Below are 23707 nucleotides of genomic sequence, written 5' to 3' on the forward strand. Positions count from 1 at the left end.
GCAGAGGTTGGGGTAAAGGGATCCAAGGGGATCTTGGCAGAGCACCCACAGAGTCCACCTCTGAGCCTCTCAGCTTGGAGGGTAAGGCTGGGAGGACAGACAGGATTTCCACAGGGACAGGATTTTGACAGGCAGAGGGTAGAAACCACGCCTGTTTGCTTAGCCTTGTGTCCCCAGCATCTAGTCCAGTCACTACTCTCCACAGAGAATCCCACAGGTATTTTGGAGTAGGAATGAGTGCATGCATGAAAGCCATCCTGAGCCCAGAAATTAGTTTTCAGAATTTTTAGAAATCATTTGACAGAGGCCACATGTCAAAATGTAACATCTTTGTAGAGAATGCTAAGCATTTCTGAATAGAAATGGCAAGTTGGTAGCTGTGTAGATCAGAAATCCTGGGGTAGGGAAAAGTGTAGTCATAAAAAATGGTTTGCATACTTGAGTGAGAGCATGTGAGAAGCAATCCATTTAGGGACAAAAGGTCCAAACCACTTAGAGTACGATGTGTTTTATTTAAAATATTAAGAAAAAAAAAATCAGTGAAATAATTTCCTTGTCTTCAAGAAGAGTCTTAGATGTGTTAATGGCTAATTTTTCTTGAGTTGGCATTGGACGGAAGGATATTTTATCATAGAGAACTTGTTTATAAATAGGTATGAATTGGTATGGGTGTTGATGCTGGATTGGAGAGTTCTAAATCAGAGTTTGTCAGACACCTGGGATGGCAGTGAGGTTTCCCACTGGGAGCCAATTCTGATGGGTTGAAATGGGCTGCTAGCAAGTGTGTTGAGGAATCTGAGGCCACACCTAGGTTCAAGAGAATGGTATTAATTAGAGCTAACTTTTAATCAGCACTTCCTACATGCCAAACACTGTTCTAAGCCCTTTCTATTATTAGTTTAGCTCATTGACAACTGTAGGAGACAAGTACCTATATAGCCATTATATTCATTTCCCAAAGACAAAACTGTGCAAATCACTTATCTCAATGTCTTCCAAGGGCTAAATCAGCCAGGTTTATACAGCAAGTAAGAGGAAAAACTGGCATTTTAACCCAGTCTATATGGCCCTAGATTTTACTCACAATTAATATAGTTGAATGCCCTGATTGGTTATGTCTGCCATACAGAAGGAGGGAGAAATGGCAGAGAATGCATTTGCTACCTTTTGATTCTGGTATTTGCCCCATCTTTTGATCATCATTTCTCTCCCTTCCCTACACCCATTCAAATTAAACCACTTTCTCTTCCTCAATGTTTCATGCTCTTGTGCTTTTGTATGGACTTACCCTAAGCCTGGAACACTCCTTTTCCAACCCTTTGCTAGATAACCCTTATTCATTCTTGGAATTCAGTTCAGGCATCACTTCTTGCAGAATGCCTTCTCTGATATCATCAGAATTGGTGCTCCTTCAAGGTGCTTTTAAAAATAGTGCTGTGTGTGTCTCACTTGCGATAGAAGACTTTTTATCTTGAGTTGTGAAGGTCTTTCTTTTAAAATGAGCTGAAAAACAGGGTTCACATAGAACGAATGAGACCTGATTCATGTCATATGTTCATTGAATGTATCAGACCCAATTCCTCACCTCACCTCTGCTCAAACTACCTTTTACCAGTTACCTGCTTTCCAGTGCCAAATTTGTCATTGTAACAAACAGGGATGGATGATAAGGAATTTCCAGTTTTGTTATCTTTTGCTTAGAACAACTTGGAATTTCCCATTTTATTCAGTAAGAATTTCATCAATTTATATTTATGCTTCTATTACAGGCATACAAGATGATGTTTCTTTGTGAAGTGTGAAATCGCCATCTAATAAATCAACTTTTGGGGAGGGGTACATGGACACTTTGTATAGATGATGTTTTATTTCCTGAGTTGAGTTAGGACTTATACAGGGATGCATCATATTGTTATGTACACATTTTAAAAGTCTGAAATATTTTACATAATAAGTAGTAAAAATAACATATAAAGAATATAAAGAAAATCAACAAAACCGACTCGTATGTTAGGTTAAATCTATACACAGTTACACTAATTGGGAAAAAATTACCAGTTATTAAAACACAAATTCATAGGTACAAAATGTTATCCTGGCTGTATTTATGTGACAGATGGAAAGTAGAATCTTGGGTAATCTGCAGGTCTTTATGAATGAAATCAATTAACTTTCAAGAAGCTATTTATTGCTAGAGAGATAAAAGTGTAATTAGCAATTATAAAGGAGGCTTTGGGGGTTCTAATCATAATGAAGCAATGGGTGGATTTCTGGGGACTTGGAAAACTGATGGAGTGTTTATATCTTGTGTACTGAAATCTGCTGAACAATTTCTGGGGAAAAAAGTGCTTGAAGATAGCTTGTGATTTATATCAAATACTAACATATCTGTTTCCTGAGATAGTATAACCAGGTTACATACATGAGGAAAAGTAGACTGAGAGACAGAAAAGGAATGACAGCCTGGCTTTTTTTTTTTTTTTTTTACAAATTTTTATCCTAAAGTAAGCCTCTCTTTGTTTCCTGTTACCTCTTTTTATAATTATGACAACTACAAAGAAAAAAAGAAATATTTTTTTCTAGTTAAAAATTCACTATGCTCTTCCTAGTTAAATACTAGTGAAAACTGTCCTTATTTTTACCAATAGATAAAGCTACAAGTTTACAAGGCGAGAAAATTTTATCCTCCATTTGAATGCTGTGAAATATATTTTTAAAAGTGTCATAGCAGGAGGGAAGCTAGCTTGCAGGCTCACAAATAGGGCTTCCATATTTCTGGTGTTGCAAATAAAGCCACTTTTGAGTAAGATGGCTATTGTTGGTAGTGTTCTAAGGGGACCTCAATAATTCAGTCAAAAACTAGGTCATACCCCACTGTAGCAAATATCATTCCATAGAAAAAGTTCTGTACAACAATAGCCTTCCAAGATCCAGGCGCTAATCACCTTATTTCACAAAATAACAGTTTGATAAAATTCTAGTAAAAAGAACTGAGAATCTCTTGGAATTATTTAAAATGGGATTGACCTCCTTTTTTAGCTAGCATGGCAAACTAAACCAATAGCATAGCAATTAACTTGACAGTTTGCCTGTATGTAGATGTTTTGTATCAGGAGATACGACTTGGGTATCAGAATTGTTACGTGAGAGATATGACAAGTACCCTGAATCTGCATTTTAAAAAGTACCCCAGCTGATTCTTTTGCACACTTTGGGAAAAGCCTCAGAGAATAACTGTTAATAATGCTGAAATAGAAATTTGCTCTTGGTTTAAGAGGGGCATAAAACGAGTGAAGATACTCCTGGGGAGTTGATCAATTTTAACAAAAGATAATTAGGTTCTTTTGGAAATATTTAGTCAACTGGAATTCAACCTATTTGTTTACTTGGTTTTTCAGTCTGTTCCACTGAATAGTCTTTGGACTATTTGTTAACTATGGATTATTTTTGATCTTTTAAAAAATCTATTCCCACTAATTATGTAGAAATTTCCTGTTTTTCAGAGTCTTTATATCATTAGTAATTTGCATTGCAGAGCTGATTTTTCCTTGTTAAAAAACCATTTATACTAAATGTAAATATATATAAATTTATAGAGATGAAATCAGATTAGTGGTTATTTGTGACAGGGGAAAGATAGAGATTGAAAGGTGATTGCTAAGGGGTGGGGAGATTTTCTTTTCAGAGAAATGAAAATGCTCTAAAATTGATTGTGGTGATGAATGTACAACTATGATTATACTAAACGCCATTGATTGTATAGTTGGATAATTGCATGGTATGTGAATATATTTTAATAAAATTGTTTTATTTTATAAAAAAAGAATGAGTCTATAGATCTGGTAACTTATTGCAGGCGTTCTCAAACATGGCTGGATATTAAAATCACCTGTGGAACTTGTTAAGCCTCCATACCTCAACCCAGTGAGACTCTCTTAATACAGGACTCCAAAATCTATACCTTTAAAAAACTTCAGGTGGTGGACTTGGCCCAGTGGTTAGGGCATCCATCTACCACATGGGAGGTCCGTGGTTCAAACCCCGGGCCTCCTCGACTGTGTGGAGCTGGCCCACGCGCAGTGCTGATGCACGCAAGGAGTGCCCTGCCAGGCAGGGGTGTCCCCTGCGTAAGGGAGCCCCACGCGCAAGGAGTGCACCCCGTAAGGAGAGCCGCCCAGCATGAAAGAAAGTGCAGCCTGCCCAGGAATGGCACCGCCCACACGGAGAGCTGACGAAGCAGGATGACACAACAAAAAGAAACACAGATGCCCGTGCCGCTGACAACAACAGAAGCTGATGAAAGAACAGAACACGCAGCAAATAGACACAGACAACTGGGGGGGGGGGGGGGGGGGGAAGGGGAGAGAAATAAAATAAATCTTAAAAAAACATTTTATTAAAAAATAGCTTCACTATGCAGTCACCCAGACTTGAGAAATACTTGCTTAATGATTGCAAGGGAAACTTTGAGACTCTCAAATATGTTTTTCTTTATTATACATTTCATTTCTCCTGCTGTAGTCAGAACTGGGACTGTGCTAAACTCAATCATTCTCTGAGACTGAATTTTGTGCTATGCTAAGCTCTGATAATGGTATGTGATGATCAATATCTGAGATTGCTAATTTGGCCTCAAGGCACACTGACAAAAGTGAAGTGTTTCTCTGTACTAATCATCTTGATGAATAGTTACAAATTTTTTATTTTATTTTTTTTAAGGAGGTTCCAGGGATTGAACCCAGGACCTCCTACATGGGAAGCAGGCACTCAACGACTGAGCTACATCTGCTCCCCAATGAGAGTTGGTTTTTCATTTGTTTGTTTTTATGAAGTACCAGGGGTCTAACTTAGGACCTCATATATATGGGAATAAGGCACTCAACCACTTGGGCTACGTCCACACCCCTATAACTGCTTTTGAGCAGCGCAATGGAATTTTGTACCATCTGTCTGAAAAGTTGGGGCAAGTAGGTTTTGAAGAATTTTGCACCTCTACTCTTGAACCACCTTGATACAATACGGGGTAATGTAAGTTTGGCTGTGCTAACAACAAAGGCTCTAGCTGGCCAGTCTGAAAACACTTCAGTTTAGGTCAAGTTTGAGAAGAGCTACTGGGCTTCTCGACTTCCTGACTCTGGAATTACTGGCAGAAGAATATCTGGACGATTTTTTTTTTGATGGCTAAGGTAGGTTATTTCATTATTTCTCTGGCTTATGCCCGAGTTGTCCAACGTGCTGCAACCATTAGCTTCCTTCCTGTTTTTCCTATTCTCTTCTTCCTGAGCTTGTCTGTGAAATTCTACGACAAGGTGTAAGTTTCCAGAAAGTAGCGACCACATACGTCCCTTCCCTGGCCGAGAGTCTAGCACAGGGTCAGAGACACAGATGGCTCGCCACTTGAGTAAGGACGCAGACCTAGGGTTCTTTCGAGAAGCATTCAAATGGCACTTTTAGTTTCCCCCGTCCAACCAAGGTGACCGAGCTTGCTGCCCCGTAGGCTAAGGGTGGGTGCTGTGAGCATTCAAGGCACCTGCCCTCAGTTGTGACCAATCTATGACTGTTCCTAGGGCACCCCACGGCTGAGTCGGCCACCAGAAAGCTCTCCATCCCTGGAGGAAGGAAAAGGACTGAAACTTCCACATCGCATGCAGCAGCGGGTCTAGCCATCGGTTTCCGACAGGCGCTCTTCAGGTCCTGCTATGGCATGCTCCTCAGGCCTGCAGCTTCGGAACCACCAGCCGGCAGCACACCCTCTCTGGGCTTCCTCCCGAGCTACTGGACCAGAACCCTCACGTGAACAAGACATCCACCTATTCATACTAGAATTCGAGAAATCAATGGATCTAGTATCGATCAATCGAGAGCCCTCCGGCCCCGGAAAACAGAGACTCAGCCCTTTGTGCCCGCCATCCTCCCCCTCTGCGCGGTAGCAACCCAAGCCCCGGCGACCTCGGAGCCGGCGCGGCCGAGGGCATGTCGGGGATTGGCTGGCGCGGCCACGTGACTGGCGCTGGGCACCCCGTGCGACGGGATTGGCTCTCGAGGACGCTGACGGACAGGGCCGGGGCGGGGCCGAGCGCGGTCGGCCGGGAGAGCGCGGGGGCTGGAGGGGCGAAGGCGCGAGCGCACGAGTGCGCGTGCGCGAGCGGCGAGGCTTTCTCCCGAGCCGTCGGAGGAGCCGGCGCGCTTCTCCCCAGGTAAGCGACGCCGCGGGGCGGTCCCTGCCTGCCCTTCTGCGGCCGGGTCGGGCCGCCCGGGAGCCTGGGGCAGGGTGGGCGGCTGGGGGGATATCTGCACCCCCCCCAGCTTCGGGGGGGGTGATGCACACCCGGGCTCTGCCACTTCCCGCGGTGCCTCGGTTTCCCCTTCTCCATCGCAGTATGCGCGCCCGCGTCCTCCTCTTCGCCGCGACGGGTCCGCCCAAGGAGATTGCCCGGCCGGCCGCCTCGCGCCTGCCTTTGTTTCCCGCCCGGAGAGCTGCTGGCAGCGGCGCCCTTCCCAGGGGAAGGCTGCGGGGTGCGGCGGGGGCGCCGCGGGCGCTGCACCCGGCGGGGCCGGGGAGGAGGTGGCTTTAGTGCGGCGGGACCGGTCACGTGAGGGAACGGGAAAAACTGTAGTGTCACTTCGCCCAAGCCTCGGGACTCGAACCCCTGGAATCGGGGGCCGAGACTCGCGCGAGGGCTGCGCGGGCAGCCTGCGGGCACGCCGCGGGTGGGGGCGCCGCGGGCGCGGGCCGGACGTTCCCCGCGCCGCCGGGGGGCGTCTCCCCCGCGCGCCCCGCGCCGGGCGCGGCCCGAGGTGCGCGGCCCCGGGACGCTGGCGCCCGCGGAAGGGGCCCCGGGGGTCGCCGGGGCCTGGCTTGGGTGTTTTCCAAGCGCGCGGGCGCTGGTGCGGCAGGTCCAGGCGCGAGGCCGCGGGCAGGAGGCGCCGAGACGGGCGGACGGTGCCCGGCTGACGTGAGGGGGAGATGCCCGCGGGCGCCTTAGGAAGACGCTGCTTTTTGGGGGTGGGCGGGGAGCGGTGTGTGTGTGTTTTGGGGTGTGCTGATGGTAATCCCTATAAACTGAGGTTTTTCTGGAGCTGGCCGAGTGGGTAATTACTTATTTTCTGTAGATTGAGGGGCTGTAGGGAGGGAAAAGCAAGGGTCTAAATTAAACCTACTTGGAAAAGTATGTGCTTAAAGAAGACGGTTTGACTGCCAGAAGAGAGGGCGTGTGGGGGTGTCTTCCTTAAGTCGTACTTTAAAGGGGAGCAGTCAGACCTGCAGGGCACCCCTCCCCTCTCGGGGTCCCCGCCCTGCAGGAGCAGGGCCGCCAGCGTCCCCGGGGGGTCGCCAGTCCCCGCGCCCCCTGCTTCGTTGGGTAGTCTGTTGGACACATCCAGTAGTTTACTCTGTAAGGGAAGGTCCACTAACCATTAGAAAGACAGTGTGGTATCCCGGCGGGTCCGCGTAATCCGCTCAGAACGTCCTCGGACACGAGGCAGGTGCCCTCTCCCAAGCCCCTTGGAGACGTCCTGACGGCTTCCAAGCCCTTCTATTACGCCTCTCTTCCCCTGCAGGGTTCTGTTTTAGCAAACAGTCTGATTTTCAAATATCGTAAGACATGCTCCCTACCTGTAAAATGTCTATACTTGTTAGGAAATCAGTTTGCTTGGCAAGTTAAAACAAATTGAAGAGAGAGTGTTAAATTTGTTAGGGGGATCAGAACTCCCCTTTATCAGCTGCATCCAGTCAGCTCTTAGTGGTTGTCTGAGGTAAGCGAAAGTAAGAGAAGAGAGAAGTCTCTACTTAGCTGGTTGGAAACATAATAAATATTCCTGGTAAAGTGGAATATAGATTGTTACTTGATTGGAACACAAAGCAAAGTAGACATAAGAATTTTTAAATTCCTCAGTTAATTTTTAACTGGTCTGTGATGGTGGTGGGGGGAAGGAAGGAATTCGGAGGGTCGGGTAGGTGGTATAGTTTGAGAAGTATACGCTTTTATTTCTAGAGGGGAAAGATGCCATTTGTGTTACGTAAGCGCCACAGAGGGCGCGCGGGCCTTCTGTCCAGCCGCGGGACGGAGGCGCGGGTTTGGGAGGCGCAGCGGCGCTGCTGAGGTCGAGCAGGGCGCGGGGCGACGGGCAGGCTCGGTCCCTCCTGAGGGGAGCCGCGCGCCCGGCGCCTCAAGGGCCGCCCCTCGTTCTCTGATTCCGTGAAAGCCCGCTAGTCTTGTTCCAGAGCAGCAGCAGAATCGCTCTTGCTGCCCCCTGGTCGGGGGCTGGGGGAGGAGAGCGAATGGGGGCGAGTGTCGACCCGCGGGCGTGCGCGCGGCGTGCCTGAGGACCTGGCTGCGCGGTGGCGCGGGCGCCCGCGCGCGAGGGCCGAGCCCTCCTCAGGACCTCAGGACGCGCGTGGCGCCGACCACCTTCCCAGGGTGGGGGCAGGCAGTGAGGTCCCGATGCCCGAGCCCTGGGGGGAGGAGCAGCCGGCGTGTTTAATTCCGCGAGGCGGCTGCTCGCGTCCAGGGCGCTCGGCGGGCGTTCCCAGCAGAGCTGCCTCAGCGTCGGCCGCCCGCCCCGCGCTTTATGCGGCCGGGAGACCCGCCGTCACACGCCGAGGGTCCCGGGAGGACCCCTGTCTCCAGTGAGCATCAGCTGTGCTCCTCGTGTGCTCTAGAAAAGAAAGGCTCCCAAGACGGACCTAGATAGGCTCCCTTTCTTTCCCGTCACCCCCAAGTTTCTAGCGGACGAGCGGTGCCCTCCCTACCGGTAGGTGGCGCTGCTGCCTCTGGGAACTCCTGGAGGCGGTGCGCTCGCCAGCCGGCCATCCGCGGTGCGTAGCCCCTCGGTCAGAGATTTTGAGAGGCTGTGTCAGGTCCCAGTCAGAGAGAATCTCAAAGAAAATTGCTCAGAAAGGCTGAATGTTTATATAAGGTAGGAATAACGTGTGCTGTGGCTGGTTGGTTGGTGTGAGCGCGTGGCCGGGAAGAAGGCAAAGCGTGAACGCACAAGGAAGCATCATAGCTCAGGTTTTGGAAATGCTTCTCATACATGTTGGTTAGCTGAACATGAGGTTGAAATTATTCAGTCACAATCCCCAGCAACTTCATAGTTTCCAATACTTTGCCTGTAAAGCTAGTCAGCACACATGGGTGGGATTCTGGAAATACACATGTGACTTTTAAACCTGATTAATATTCAATGATCCCATGCTCTAAAATAGGGATGAGAGTATTAGTAAAAATAATACTGGTTAATTAGTCACTAGACTTGAGGGCTGGCCCAGAAGGCAGGTCAAATAGATTCTGAATCAGTGTCTCCTAAAACTTGAGAATTCCTAACAAGTATTTTTGATTTTCTTAGGTAGTGCCATCCTTTCAGGCTTCTGTTGGCAATCCAAAACTTGAACGTCGGTTTTGTTGATTTGTTCCTCAGGGCTCCTTCATCCGTTCTCCTCGTTTGGTGTAGCTCGGTGGGCTGCTCTTGGAGGTGGAGCTTGTGACCGTGGTATCTGAGGGAGGCGGGAGAGCCCAGCGCGGCGCCTCAGCCTCGACCCTGGCTGAGGCGGAGGGCACTGCTTCTGGGCCATCACCCCGTCCCCTGCTGCCTGCGTAGTTCCCTTCCTCAGGCTCAGCTCATTTGAGGTTTGTTTCTGTCTTCATGTGAACTGACGTGCGGGTACTTACCACCGACGCCAAATCCTCAGATCCAGTGGCTGTAGATAACCGAAGTGAAAAACAGACTACGAACCTTGCCTCGCCTGAATCTCTTTGCAGCTAAACCGCAGGCTTCTCATTCGTTCTCTGAGATTGGTGAGGTGGCACATGTTTCTTAAGATTCCTTCCAAGTCTAAAATTGTATGGTTAGGTGATCCTCACGGGGTATTCCTGAAGCCTCTGGAAAATTCTCATTTGGAAGGTATTTTCGTACTGTGGACCTAGGACAAAAAGAAATTTAAAGTCTCGCTAGCATTTCTACCCAGAGGAATGGTTTGTGATTGTTTCAGGATTATAATACTTGAGAGTTGGAAGGACACTTGAGATTGGAACACCTTCACATTTTATAGACAAATTTCAATTCAGAAGCTGAGTGGCTTGACTAAGCTAACAAAACTAGTTAGTGGCAGGGAACTAGTTAGGGGACTAGGACCCAAGCTCTGGACTCAGGTCAGTCTTCCCTTCCCCAATGCACTTCTCTTCACCTACCATCAGAACACAGAATATGTGTCTCTCAAAGGTGAGGCCAAGAAATATTCTGAGGGATTCCTTAACATAGGATTTTAATGTCACAGCATGAATAGTGTTGAGTTTGGGCAGAAATTCAAGGTCAGGCTTCCCATTGAAGCTCATTGTTTTCTTTACTGATCCTGAACAAGATTCTTTACTATGCATTTTTGCATTTTTAAAACTTTTCTGCATACCATCTGTTTCCTGTAAGAAAAAACTTTCATTATCCTAAAGGAGTTCTTTCCCAATCAAGGGTTCTTAAATTGGTTCCATGGAGTCCCCAGTGGTTCTGTGGATAGAAAGAGTAATTTCAACATTTGCCTGCCTTTCTAATCCTGTGTATTTTATCTTACACATGTAACACATTCTGAAAAGAGGGTCTTTAGGCTTCAACAGACTGCCAGAGGAGTCCATGGCACGAAAAAGGGTAAGAACTCTGGAGAAAATCCCCAGGATCAGAAAATTCTTGATTGAGAAACTAAAGACATTATGATGGAAGAGGGTTGGGAGCAGAGTATAAGAATAAACCTATGAAAATATGAAAGTTTTTGGAATGTTTAAAATTGCTCCCTAAATGAGGATGCTAATAATGACATTTTACCCATCTAAATTAATAATGAATATACAGGTATTGATTTCCATTTATCATTCCTTGCTCCACAAGTACTCCCTCATAATTTCACCAGAATACTTGCAAATTCATGTTGCTTTTTTGGAGAAGACATGCATGGAAAGAGATTATCCTCTTCACCAGTCCGCTTTGGTTTTCAGATATTCAGTGCCTTTCTGATTTTATGACTTGGAGTTTTTGACTCTTGTCTTTCACTTCTGAGGTCCTACATCTCATGTTTTATGAACAACTAGGATCCGCCATGATCTCATATGTGCAAAATTTACATGTCTGGGATAAAAGAAAAATCTTTAAGGTCCTTTGTTTGTCGGCAAGGTTAACCACAGAAACTCCTGCTCTCCCTCAGCTAATTATTTTATTTCTTTTCTATTTACAACCCAAGTTCTCTTTTTCAAATTATCCCCAAATAAGAGTGAGTTTGTGTATATTGGAAACAAAATTTCTTGTTTTTGCTGGAAGGTATACAGAAGTTAATCTGTATTCAAGTCATATTTTGGATTTGCAGTATGTAACTTTGGTGGGAATCACTGCATTTTGTAGAACATTTGCTTGAAAATCCCTTGATGTGTGTCCTGTGTCACCTTACCTATATTTGGGATCTTGGTGACCTGTGCTGGTATATGCCACTGTCTGGTACCTTTTTGGATATGGGCCAGAGCTATGAGTTCTTGTTTTAGTGGAAAAATAAAAAATCTTTTTTTTGTAAGTTATCATTGTATTTGTGTAAACACAGAAAACAAATTGAATTTTGCATTCTGACATTGAGTTAGTGTGAGATTTTGGGGCCATTTTCTTATCTGAGTTTGTTTCTTTGTCTGGAAAATGTGAGGAGAGGGCAGTAAACACTTAAATTCTTTTTGGTTCCCAAATCCTGTGACTTAATGAAATTGGTACCCAAACTAAACATATCCTAATAATGCTGGCACAAGAGTTGGTGCTAGGATAATAATTTTTTATCTGCAAATCCCTTTGTGGTTTACAACAATACTCTCTCTCTTTTTTCCTCCCCAGAATGTGGTCAAAGGACAGTAGCTTTGACATCACCTGGGAGCTTGTTATAAAAGCAGAGTCTCAGGTCTCACCCCTGATCTGCTGAATCAGCATCTGCAGTTTGTCAAGATGCCCAGGTGATATGCATCTGTGCTCAAATCTGAGCAGTTCTGCTTTATCTCCCTCTGAGTCTCACACTGACCCCATGAGGGAGGCAGGGTATTTTACGGATGAGGAGTCTGAGCCTCAGAGTTGTTCTGTAACTAAGTCAAGGATACTGTGCTAGTATTGCACCCAGAATGCTTTACTCCAGACTTAATGCTCTCTTCTTGGTTGGGTTGAGTCAGCTTTGTACTGCAGGGACTACTAGCTGCCCAGTGTCCCATGGGGCTGGTGTGGCTGTGTGCCTGAGGTCTTGCCAACAAAATGGGAGTGTAACTGGGAAGTGCTGCAATCTACTTTTAGGAAAAAACATAGAAAGAGAAAGAATTCCATGCTAGCTCCTCCATGCTGATTTCTATTCCAAGCTGGCTGGAATGGAGCAAACCCCCTGGGCAACACTGGAAATTAGATGAATGGGGGCGGAACTGTTGCTGTCCTGGGTCTCTCACTGCATCGTGGAGGGCCACTCCACTGACTGACCTGCGTCCCTGTCCAGGATGCATACAAGGGCCAGACATAAACTTTTACTGAGTGTTTTGGGACACCCCACTGACTGACCTGCTCACCTGTCCAGTATGCACACAAGAGCCAGAAATATTATTGAGTGTTTTAGTTTGCCAAAGGCTGCCAATACAAAAATACCAGAAATGGTAATTTAGTAGGGTAAAATCTTACAGTTCTGAGGCTGTGAAAATGTCCAAATCAGGGCATCATTAGAGAAGCTGTCGCACCAAAAGGCAGCTGCTTGCAGGTCCTGAAGTCCTGCCAAATGGCCAGGCAAAATGGCAGCTGGACTCTGCCTTCTGTTCTCGAGGTGCACCTCCCTGAGCTCAGCTCGGCCATCAGGCATTTGGCCTGTCTGTCCTCCAGCCTTGTCTCTTCAGCTTTGGGCTGCTCCAGTCTCCTGCATTTCTCCCAGCCTCTCAGGGTTTCTCTCTCTCTCTGCAAATGTAGGTGATGCTCTCTCACATGGCAGGGTAAAAATAACAGCTCTCCTCTGTGTCTCCCCCATTATTATAAGCCTCCAGCCAGAGGGCAGAGACCTGCCCTGGTCACACCTTGCTGAAGTAGTCCAATCAAAGGCCCCAACTCGTGCAGGATAGAGTGCAAACTATGAACGATGATGTAAACTACGGTTAGTAGCAGTGCCTCAATATGTGTTCAAAGATAGTAACAAATGTGCCACGCTAATGAAGGAGGTTGTTGATGTGGGAAAGTGGGGGAGGGGTAAGGGTAGGGCATATGGGAATCCCCTTTATTTTTTATGTAACATATATGTAATCTAAAGCTGCTTTTGAAAGAAGGCCCCCAACTGAAGCAATCTGATGGAAAGTGATCTATTTGAAAGATCTCTTAACTGAATCTAACTGAAAGGTCCCACATAAACAGGTTTACATGCACAGGAATGGGTTAGCTTAAGAACATAATTTTCTGTGTCAGCCTTCATGTTACTCAAATGTGGCCAGTCTCGAAGCCAAACTCAGCATGTAAATGCAATGCCTTCCCCCCAGCGTGGGACATGACACCCGGGGATGAGCCTCCCTGGCAACGAGGGACCACTATCAACTACCAACTGATGATGCAACTGGAAAATGACCTTATACGGAAGGTTCAATGCGGATCAGCAGAATATCCATGTCTACATAAAATACCATGACTTTAAAATGCTGTTTGACCTAAAGTAAGGGGGAAATGGAAAGGAGAAATGAGTTTATATGGCTACGAGTTTCTAAAAAAGAGTCTGGAGGCTGGCAGAAGGTTTGCCCTCATGCACAACTGAGCAGAGTCAGAGAGACAGATAAAGCAGATACAACCCCCAGATATTGGTTCCTTTGAGGGCTAAAGAGACCCATGGGAGTTATGGTCATGGCTGATGGGGTTAACTACCAGGGCAGATGGCCCCTCTTTGGAAATGGTGTTTATGTGTGATGAATCTGGACTCAGATGGGATCTCCCTTCATAAGACTTTCATGCTAATGTGCTGGAGGTGCAGTTAATGTTGGGGTTTAAGATATATTTAGGGGATTTGAATCTCTGGACTGACAATGTGATAGCCAGATCCTGAGCCTCAACAGACTCCAGCACCTACAATCTGATTTATTGGACTTACCACACTCAGCTAAGATGGAGGTGAAGAAGGACAACCACCACACCATGGAGCCTAGAGTGATTACAACTGAAAATGGGAGGATTGCATCCAGCATCCAGGTGGAATCTGAGCCTCCTCTTGACATAAAGGTGCAATGGACACAACCAATCCAGTGTCCACATAGAAGAGGTGGCATTGGATTGGGAAAAGTGGACATAATGGACAAAGGGTATGGGGAAAGGCAGGAAGAGATGAGAGGTGGAGGCATCTTCGGGACATGGAGCTACCCTGGATGGTGCTTCAGAGGTAATCACCGGACATTGTAAATCCTCACAGGGCCTACATGATGGAATAGAGGAGAGTATGGGCCATGATGTGAACCAATGTATATGAGGTGCAGAGGTGCCCAAAGATGTACTTAACCAAATCCAATGGATGTGTCATGATGATGGGAACGAGTGTTGTTGGGGGGGGGGAGAGGGGGGGTGGGGGGGTGGGGTTGAATGGGACCTCACATATATATTTTTAAGGTAATATTATTACAAAGTCAATAAAAAATAAAAAAATTAAAAAAAAAAAAAAAAAAAAAAAAAACAAAGCAAACATGCATAACATCATACAGGGGTCCCTTACATCAACCTTCCACCAACACCTTGCATTGTCATGAGACATTTGTTACAAACTATGAAAGAACACTGTCAAAATCTTACTACTAATCATAGCCCTTATCTTACATTTGGTGTATTTTAACCCCAACCCACCCTGTTATTTTTAAATATATTTTTTTATGACAAAAGTTGTAAACTTATAAAACAATCATGCACAGGTGCAGAACTCCCAAAGAACACCCTTCCATCAACTCACCACAAGGTGGTGTATCATTTGCTACAGATAAAATAATATCATCTGATCGTTACCATGTCTGTAGTGTACATTTGGCTCACATTTTCCATACTGCCTCATTATCAACACAGTACATCTTTCACATAGATGCAAGAATACTATATTATTACTGCTAACTCCAGCTGTATTTTTCCCATTCTTCTCCACATTCCCATCACCCTGCAGTAGTGATATACATTTGTTCTGGCTAACAAAGGACACTCTTGCATCTGTACCATCAACCACAATTGTCACCCACCTCTTGGTTTACTGTGCTATCCAGTTCCTATATTATTCTCAAGCATTCTGTCAACTGGCATTTACATAACTAGACAACCATTTTCAGTCACATCCCCATTTATAAACTAGCTGTGACTGTGTGTTACCATCCACTCTATGCATTTCCACAATTTTATAGTAAAGCTAATTAAAACTTTTACATACATTAAAAAAAAAAAAAAAAAAAAAAAAAAACATTACTAAAAGAACCCAAAGAAGAATTAAATAAATGGCAGGGCATTCGGTATTCATGGCTTGGAAGACTAAATATCATTAGGGTGTCAATTTTACCCAAACTGATTTACGGATTCAACACAATCCCAATAAGAATCCCAACACCCCTTTTGAGGAAATAAAAAAGCCAATAAATGAATTTATTTGGAAGGGCAAGGGGTCCAGAATAGCCAAAAATGTCTTACAATGGACCAGTTTTTATTGATCTTTTTCTCCTGGTTGTTCCTCCCAAGAATATCCTTTTCCCATTATTGCAGTGTTCCACCTCACTCATTAGTAACTTCCTGGAAAAAGACCATGGCTTTAGGCATTTTGTGGAATTACCCCATAAGAAATTTATTTGACCAAGGTGCCAGATATAAGACATATATGTAAAATTGCTTGATTATGTTGTGCTGAAAAAAAAAACAAGTTCATAAAGGGAATGCAGAGCTAGTTATTGTATTAATGCAGGAGCAGCACCACGAGGTTTCTGCTCAAAAGTTTGAGTTGTGGGAGCAGCTTATATGTCTGCTTGAGAAAAAGGGAAGGGATAGGAGGATGGGGAGGTATAAGGGGGCATGTTTACCATGTATGTGCTGTCCATGCTTTCCATGCTCCCTGTACATTACAAGGCTGTGGGGCTCTTTGAACAGGGTATCCTTGAGGCCGTGTGATAATCAGCAAGCAGGATACTGAAGTAAGATTGTGGCCCTCTGGTGAGGATCAGCAGGCCTTGCTGGTGTCAGCTTGACTTCTCCTCAGGCTAGGGCTGGGGATTTTATCAGTACTGCAAAGGATTGTTGGTATGCCAGCTCACTTCAGTTAACCTCCATTTCTTCTTTATAACTCCCTGGATAAAATGGAAGCTCAATAAATCAAGATGGTTAGTAAAATCAAAAAAAAAAAAAAAAAAAAAAAAAAAAAAAAAAAAAAAAGAACATAATTTTCTGGGGTCCACAAGACTCAAACCAGGATATTGAACTTGAGCCATTATACTTGTTTGGGACTATTTGTTAAGCACTTAGCCTCCTCTAGCAAATACACTTGAGCAGTGACTCAGGACTTGAAATTGTGGGTCCTTTGGCCTAATGGATTTATTCACTTTTTGTCGTTGGCAGTTGGTGGTCAGTCGGTGGTGTTCAGCATGCAGCAGCGAGTGAGTGGTGGAAAGCAGCTAAGCTGATGGGTTGCAAGGATGTAAGTGTGCTTGAAGACTGCCACACCCTCCACTCCAGGGTAAGACAAAGGAGTCTCTGCCAATATGCCAACCTCTTGTAGTCAGTGCAGTGGGGAGCCCTGTCTGTGAACGGCTCCCAGACCTATGGAGTCAGCTCAGAAACACCATGCATATCAGCAGTTATGGAAGAGAAAAGGTGATGGGATGAAATTCATCCTATGCATGAAGTATGTCAACCGCCGATTACTCCTCAGTTTCTCTGAGATCTGGTTTTCCTAGGATTGGAGAGGGGTTGTTGGACCTTCCTAAGATGCACTGTAGAGAGTGAAACTGGGCCTGATTGCTTTTCTGTATAGCCATATAATTTTTTTTTTCTTTTTTTTTACCTAGTCAACCCAATTTATTACTGAACTGCACTTTCACCTTCACATAGACTATTTCAAAGTGCTGGAACGAGTGTGGGGCAGGGATTGGGGAGGGACAGGTGGCCCTCAGGAGCCAGGAGCCCTGGCTGGCGTCCCGGGCTAGGGCAGGGGAGGTAGCATTAGACCGTCTGATCTCTATGTTCACGTGCCCAGCAAGCCTGTAGCTCTGCACACATAAATACAGATGCACTTAACAAAAATAGTGTATCATCTTCACAAGGAATGGGTCTCAAATATATACAGCAGAGAGCTGGGGAAGGCCAGGCTGGGCTGGGCTCCTCAGGAAGAGACAGGCCATCGATGGAGCAGAGGAGAGAGAGCGGGCGGCCCGTGGGGCTCAGCCGGCCCCTCTGCACGGCCACCCAGACTGATGTGGCCATATGATTTTGTTAGTTCTGATGGCTCCCATTCCCCTTGCCCACCCTGCCTCTCCAGGGCTCACCATCCTTGACTTTTCCTTCATTAATCACTTTTTTTCAGGAAGGAAACAGCTTGAATATTCCAGAGTTAGTAATAGCATTAGCAAAGCACGTGGTTCTGCCAGTTTCATTTTATTTTATACACTCTCACTGGCAGTCACATGTCTTTTCACTCCGCATCTACTTAGGTCACTATTGCAATGGATGTTAGCATTGGGGGTGTTATAACCAGAGCTTTGAATTTTCATTTGTGCTAAAGATGTTTGAGGCCAGAAGGAGAAATTAACTGTTTTCTGTCCTGTTCTCAGGGTCCAGGTAGAGATCCAGGAAGGAGAGGTAGAAAGTACCTCACGTCTCTGAGCTCCCCAGCTTCTGGGACTTGCATTAAAACCATTGGGGTGAGGGGGGTGGAGGGTATATGGGGACCTCATATTTCTTGAATGTCATATTACAAAAATAAATTAAAAAAAACAAAACCAGACTTCTGCAAGAGGAAATTACAGTTAATATAAATCTAAGCAGAGCTAATGATGGTTAGAAAAGAGGAGAGGAGGTACAAGGAAATCTGTTCAGCTGAAAGACAGGTTGGAATATTGTTTGAAGCAGCTCAGTTCAATTCTTTGGAGTCCATGCCAGAAAATGTCCCATTACCTCAGACATAGGGCAACTAGGAAGGCTGATGTCCTTAGGTGCCTCACGTGGCTCAGTAATGAGTACAATTTACTGAACAAAATAGACAATTAGGGGCTGTAGATGTCTGGAGAGTGTCATAAATGTACATCATTTCTGCTCTGGAGTGATGCACATGCATGGAGATAAGTAAAGCTGGGAAAAGGCAGCTGAAAAGCACATTAGTAACTGAAGAGTTCAGGTGAGCAGCCAGATACAGACTCCTAGCATAGAGCCTGGCAGTTGCTAACAAAAGGAGTTGGAGTTTGCAAAGTTTTGTCTTGAAAGGAAAGGAAGCCAGCCTTTGCTATGTAGCTTTGCTCATTTTTCTCTGTGTCTCCCCTGTATTCTTTATTTACAAATGACTAAGAAGTATGAAATGCCAGAAATAGCGCTTGATTGGCATGTTTCCATGTAAATACTTTAAAATGATCACAGCATAGAGGGTACTATTCTTTAATTACTGAGTTGGGGCCAAAGACGGTACTGCTAGGGATACCAGTAGACCAGAGTTTCTCAGTCTCAACACTGCTGACCTTTTGGGCCAGACAGTTCCTTGTTGCGAGGATTGTCCTGTGCATAATACAATGTTTAACAACGTTCTTGGCCTCAGTCCACAAGATGCTAAAAGCATCTTCCCCTTAATTGTGATAATCAAAAACGTCACCAGACATTGCCAAATGTCCCCTGGGAGACAAAATTGCCCCAGTTGAGAACCACTACAGGAAGAAATAAAATAATTTAATTATTCTCAGAGTTTCTCTGGGACTGTATTTTAATGATATTAACCTCATTTTGCCTCAGTTTCCCTACCTGTCAAATAGATACACATTTATAACTCAGTAGTCTAAGGAAGTAGTGCACATAATACTGTGTGACAATTTGGGAACTCTATACATACCAAGAAACAATACCATCTCCTAAAATTTTCGGAATCCAAAGATCACACTTAATCTTTGTGATTGGCAGTAACTAAGAAGCTGTGGGAGCTTGGAGAATGGTGTGGGAAACAATGAACAGTACTGAAATCTGAATTATTTGGTGTCATGTCCTAGTACATTGTGACGAAAGACTCTGGATGCAGGCTTTCTTTTGAAAAATTAAGAAAAGGAGAAGTGAAAGAGGCAGAAGGGAGACTTCAGAAAAGCAGTCAAGGAAATTGTACTTGACAGAGTAATCTCTTAATGTTAAGGTGACCCATGTACACTTAGAACAAAGGACATAAAGAAGTAACCTCCAAAAGAAAAATACCCTTCCAATTGATTGCTAATCCCAAACAGTTTTTGTTGTAGGTAGTGTGATGAAGACTGGAAAATATTTGGAGAAATCTGTTTTTATTCTAGAACCTTTACATTTCTATTTCCTTTTTTGTGTTTGGCATATGGAAAGGGATTGTCTTCAGTGTATGCCTTTGAGTTATAAATAAAATGTTTTAATATGATGCGTACATTCTTTGGATACTCTTCTAGTTCTCTGTTTTGGAATGGTGAAAGAAGCTGCAATTATTAGACACAAAACGTACAACAGATGCACTCCATCCTGGATCTCGTATGTGGAGAAGCCATCTTAGTTGGCTGTGTTATTTATATTCTGTCATTCTTTGTAGTACTGGTGCTAAGCAAAATTGTAAGACTGTCTGAAGGTTCTGTGTACCTTGAAAAAAGAGGCACTTACAGGAAGCTGAAGGGTGGCAAGTCAAAGAAGCTCCATTGGTAGAGAAAGGCTGCTGTTGAAAGTTGAGCTTTCTATTCTAGTGTTAGAATGATTCCTGGACCAGTAGTGTCAACTGCAGACGTGTTAGAAATATACATTCTTAGGCTTCACCCCATACCTACTGAGTCAAAATCTCTGGGAGTGGGGCCAGGCATCTGCATTTTAAAAAGCTCTCCAGGTGACTTGGATGAATGCTAAAATTTGAGACACACTGTGCTAGAGGTATCTGATGCGGTGAAATTGTGTCTGTACTGACGTGCGTAGGGGAATCTTACCCTACGGGGAATACATCAGAGGACATATTATAAGATTTTCTTTTGAATAACCTTGAATCATTTTACCAAAGCATCATCTAAGCCTTTACCTGCCTTGTCCAATATGATAACTACTAGCTACATGTGGCTATTTATATTTAACTAACATTAAATAAAATAAAAATTTCAGTTCTTCATTTGCACTGGTCACATCTCAGTTGCTCAGTAGCCCATGTGGCTAGTGCCTACTGTACTGGACAGTGCAGGTACAAAGCATGTCCATTATCACCAAAAGTTTTGCTGCACAGCACTGCCTTCACCTGTAGGGACCCTTTTTACTTAAATAAGTTAGAAACCCACACTTGTAGTGATGCTCTGCTCTCCTTAATGTAAGACTGCAGCTCATCTTAAACAGAATTGAGTTTTGGACTTCTCTACCCTGGGGAGACTTTCAGTCTGCCTGTGAGTATACCTTACTGAACTTTTTAACTTGCTGTGGCACCTGCCTGGTACAGAAAGTGCCATGGGTCTGTCTCTCTCACATAACTGAATGTACTGCTTCTACAGTATTTGCCCTTTTCTCGAAGGCTGCTGAGCTGTCTTTTTCCATTTGGTCCCTCTGTGCCCTGACCCTCGTGGTGAAGCTTGTTTGTGCAGGATGTCTTTTTTAATACTGCCTAGAGCTTTACAAAGAGTCTGGAAGAGGCAGCAGGAGAATTTTCATCTCTGTTTCTTCCCTTCCCCCAGCATGGCTCATAAAACTGTTTCAGAGAGGGTATTAATTCACAGGCCTAACCTCTGAGGAGTTATCGCCTGAAGAATTAGTCTCTAAAGTGAATTTTCCAACAGTCTTATCACAGCACAAATTTAATGATTAAGCCTTTTGCAACATGTAAGAATTTTCAGTTGATATTATCTATTAATATTATCAATATTAGTTGCTGAGAAATTATCGTAATTAAAACAAATAATGTGTAAATAGACATAATTTTTAAAAGATGTAATTGGAAGCTAACAGAGCCCGAGATTATCTTGCATGGGAAAGGGGACGAGAGTAGAAAGATTTTGTGTGCAGTCAAGATTACCGCTGAGGATGAGGGTTTACAAAGTGAATGGAGTGGTGAGGTTGCTCTGAACAGCCTTGACTGCTTTACTTCTAATGGGGTAGAAGTAAAGCATTGGAAGTAATGCTGAGCCCGCCTCTCTTCAGTTGGCTTTTCTTATCCTCTTACCTGCCAAGCTGTTGGAGGGTCCCAGAGTTTCTCAAGGGGGTTACTCTGGCATTTTAATAGGCTGTTTCATCATTGCATGGAACTTTCCTTTCTACTGTAGGATGTTTGGCATCCCAGTCATTAATGCACATATTACTGTATCCAGATCATTGTGTCAACAAAAGATGCCTCCCCACATTTCCACAGGCCTGAGATTGAAAATCACTGGCTGCTAGACAGATGAGTTTGTCGTCTTGTTTTGGAGGGAAGAGTGATTAGAGGCGCTCATTGTTTTCTGACACGTGGCTTCAAGCAGCCATTTCTTCCAGTGCCAGGGCTTGCTAATTTTATTTTATTGGGACCAGTAGAATCACATTCTGTTACTCCTAGACTTGGCTGCAGAGGCTCGAAATCAACCCAGCAATCTAAGGGAGCCCTGTCAGTGTCACAGAGAGTGGAGGAGATTCCAAGGCTCCACAAGATGCTGTGTTTTCATTCTTGATTCACGGCAGCTGAACCTTCTGCATGTCCTTGAAAGTAGGTTGTGGTCTACATGTGATCTGCCTGGCAAGCAGAATGCAGCAGTGAGCAATTTAAAGATAAACCTAAGGGAGATTGACTTTGCCAGCTGTCTCCTCTCTCTGTGTAGTAGTCTCTAAATTTTGAGTTTTGTTGGTAGATCTGGAATCATTTTACAGTTAGCAAAGAGAAAGGGAGCACTTTTCAGACATCTTGCCATGGAGCGCCTGGAAACTGAACACAGTCATCAGAACAGAAGCTTACTCAAGTTACTTTCAGAAATGGGAGGTTTGAGTAAGGATGCATTTTCCAGAAAATAAATAAAATGGAATTTCGTCACGTGGCAAGTCTGGGCAGGATCCCAGGGGCCTCTGAGGGTGAGAGAGCCGTAGTTACCACGGAGCACGTGGAAACAGGCCCTAACTCAGGAGCAGGAGGCCTGCTCCCTAATTTGTAGTTTAGGGTGTGTCTGCACCAGCAGTGTTTAGTCTGCCCATATTCCCCTTCTCGGCCTTCCACACGGCTCCCCATTTCCATTTTGGTTTCTCTCTGGATGTCTTTCTACTTTCGTTCCCCCAACTTGTCCCCATAACCTAAGTGATGATCTATGTGGCTCAAGCGTCAAGAGAAGGACTCTGTTAGGTTGTCTCCTGGTGACAGCTCACGCACCAGGCAGCTTTCCTGCTGTAAACAGCTGTGGCCCAGGACTGCTTGCTTCAGGAAGGACTGTGACCTTGGCAGTCTCCTGGAAGGCAGCAGGGGTAAGGTGGACTAGTGGATCCGGGAAACTGTCTCGTAGAGGGACTCTGGAATCTTAACTCCTGAATCAACATCAGCAGTATTTCGAGAATAGGCACACAATGGAGAAATAGAAGATTATTCACGAAGTCTGCATGTAGCAGTTATGAAAAAGTTGTCATTTGAGAAGAGAGACTGCATCCCCGTGCGGAGTGGTAGGGAAGTTGCTAGTGGGTTCGACAACTAAGAAGTGGGAAGTTGTATTTTCCATGTGGCTATCTTATTTTTTGCATCTGTGAAATGCAGTTCTCTCAGCCACCTGTATATCCCACAGGAATAATAGGTAGGTACCTGTCTAAATGTTGAAAGACGTTTTGACATCTCTGACAAGTGTTGTACAACAGCTGGTTCTGTAAAGACTTCAATTCTGACAAAGGAAAATAATTTGGCTTATTATTCTAAAAATAAGTTCCATATAAATGTTGCCATTTGGGAGATTACTGCCTTACAAAGTAGGATTTTAAAAATTTGTTATAGTGGATTTTGTTTGTCCCCCCCCCCCCACCGTGTTTGGAGAGTTTCAGTTTCATTTGGACAAATGACTGAGTGTGACTGTACAAGGCAGTGCATTCTGATATTGTAGAAGGCTCCGTCCTTATTCATGATTCTGTATCAGGGTAAGAACAAGGTTAGAATGACGGTCCAGGCTCCACCTGGACCCACGCAGCTGTGAGTGGAGTGACTGTGACAGCACAAACAGCCCGTCGTTTGGTGAGTTCATGGGAGGCTCTAAATACTGAATTCTTCCCCTCGAGCTGCTAGAGCATGGTGGTACCATATACGAGACTCAGGCAGCATTTCTTTAGAGGACTGCAGTGTGCAGCTTTTGTTGAAAGGGAGTCAGCAGAGAAGGGGTTCAGCAGAGCTTCTCCAACTAGCGATTGAGGAGAAAATGCAGTGTATTGTCAGAGGGTGATCGGATCAGCTTTCTTACTCAGCCACTGACTACCAAGCTAAAAAGAACAGAGAAGAATAATTTCTCCAGTTTCTCTTCTAACTCTTCTTCTAACTTCCTATCCCCAAAGTTAAATTGAAACAAAAATGGAAAGAAGGGAAAAATAT

General features: G+C 44.7%; 1 protein-coding gene across 5 annotated transcripts in view; it reads left to right on the forward strand.

The window, feature by feature from the left end:
• Positions 1–6094: 6094 nt before the first annotated feature.
• Positions 6095–23707, forward strand: part of LOC101441506 (transmembrane protein 108) — a 438561-nt gene continuing 420948 nt past the window's right edge. For 3 of the 5 annotated variants that reach the window (XM_071214504.1, XM_071214503.1, XM_071214508.1), the window contains exons 1-2: positions 6095–6197; positions 16579–16696. The gene's annotated coding sequence lies outside the window, so the exon portion shown is untranslated. The remainder of the gene's footprint in view (positions 6198–16578; positions 16697–23707) is intronic. The other 2 variants (XM_071214505.1, XM_071214506.1) reach the window with 1 other exon arrangement.

The sequence above is a fragment of the Dasypus novemcinctus genome, chromosome 4 (genome assembly GCF_030445035.2).
Source record: "Dasypus novemcinctus isolate mDasNov1 chromosome 4, mDasNov1.1.hap2, whole genome shotgun sequence".
Lineage (NCBI taxonomy): Eukaryota > Metazoa > Chordata > Mammalia > Cingulata > Dasypodidae > Dasypus > Dasypus novemcinctus.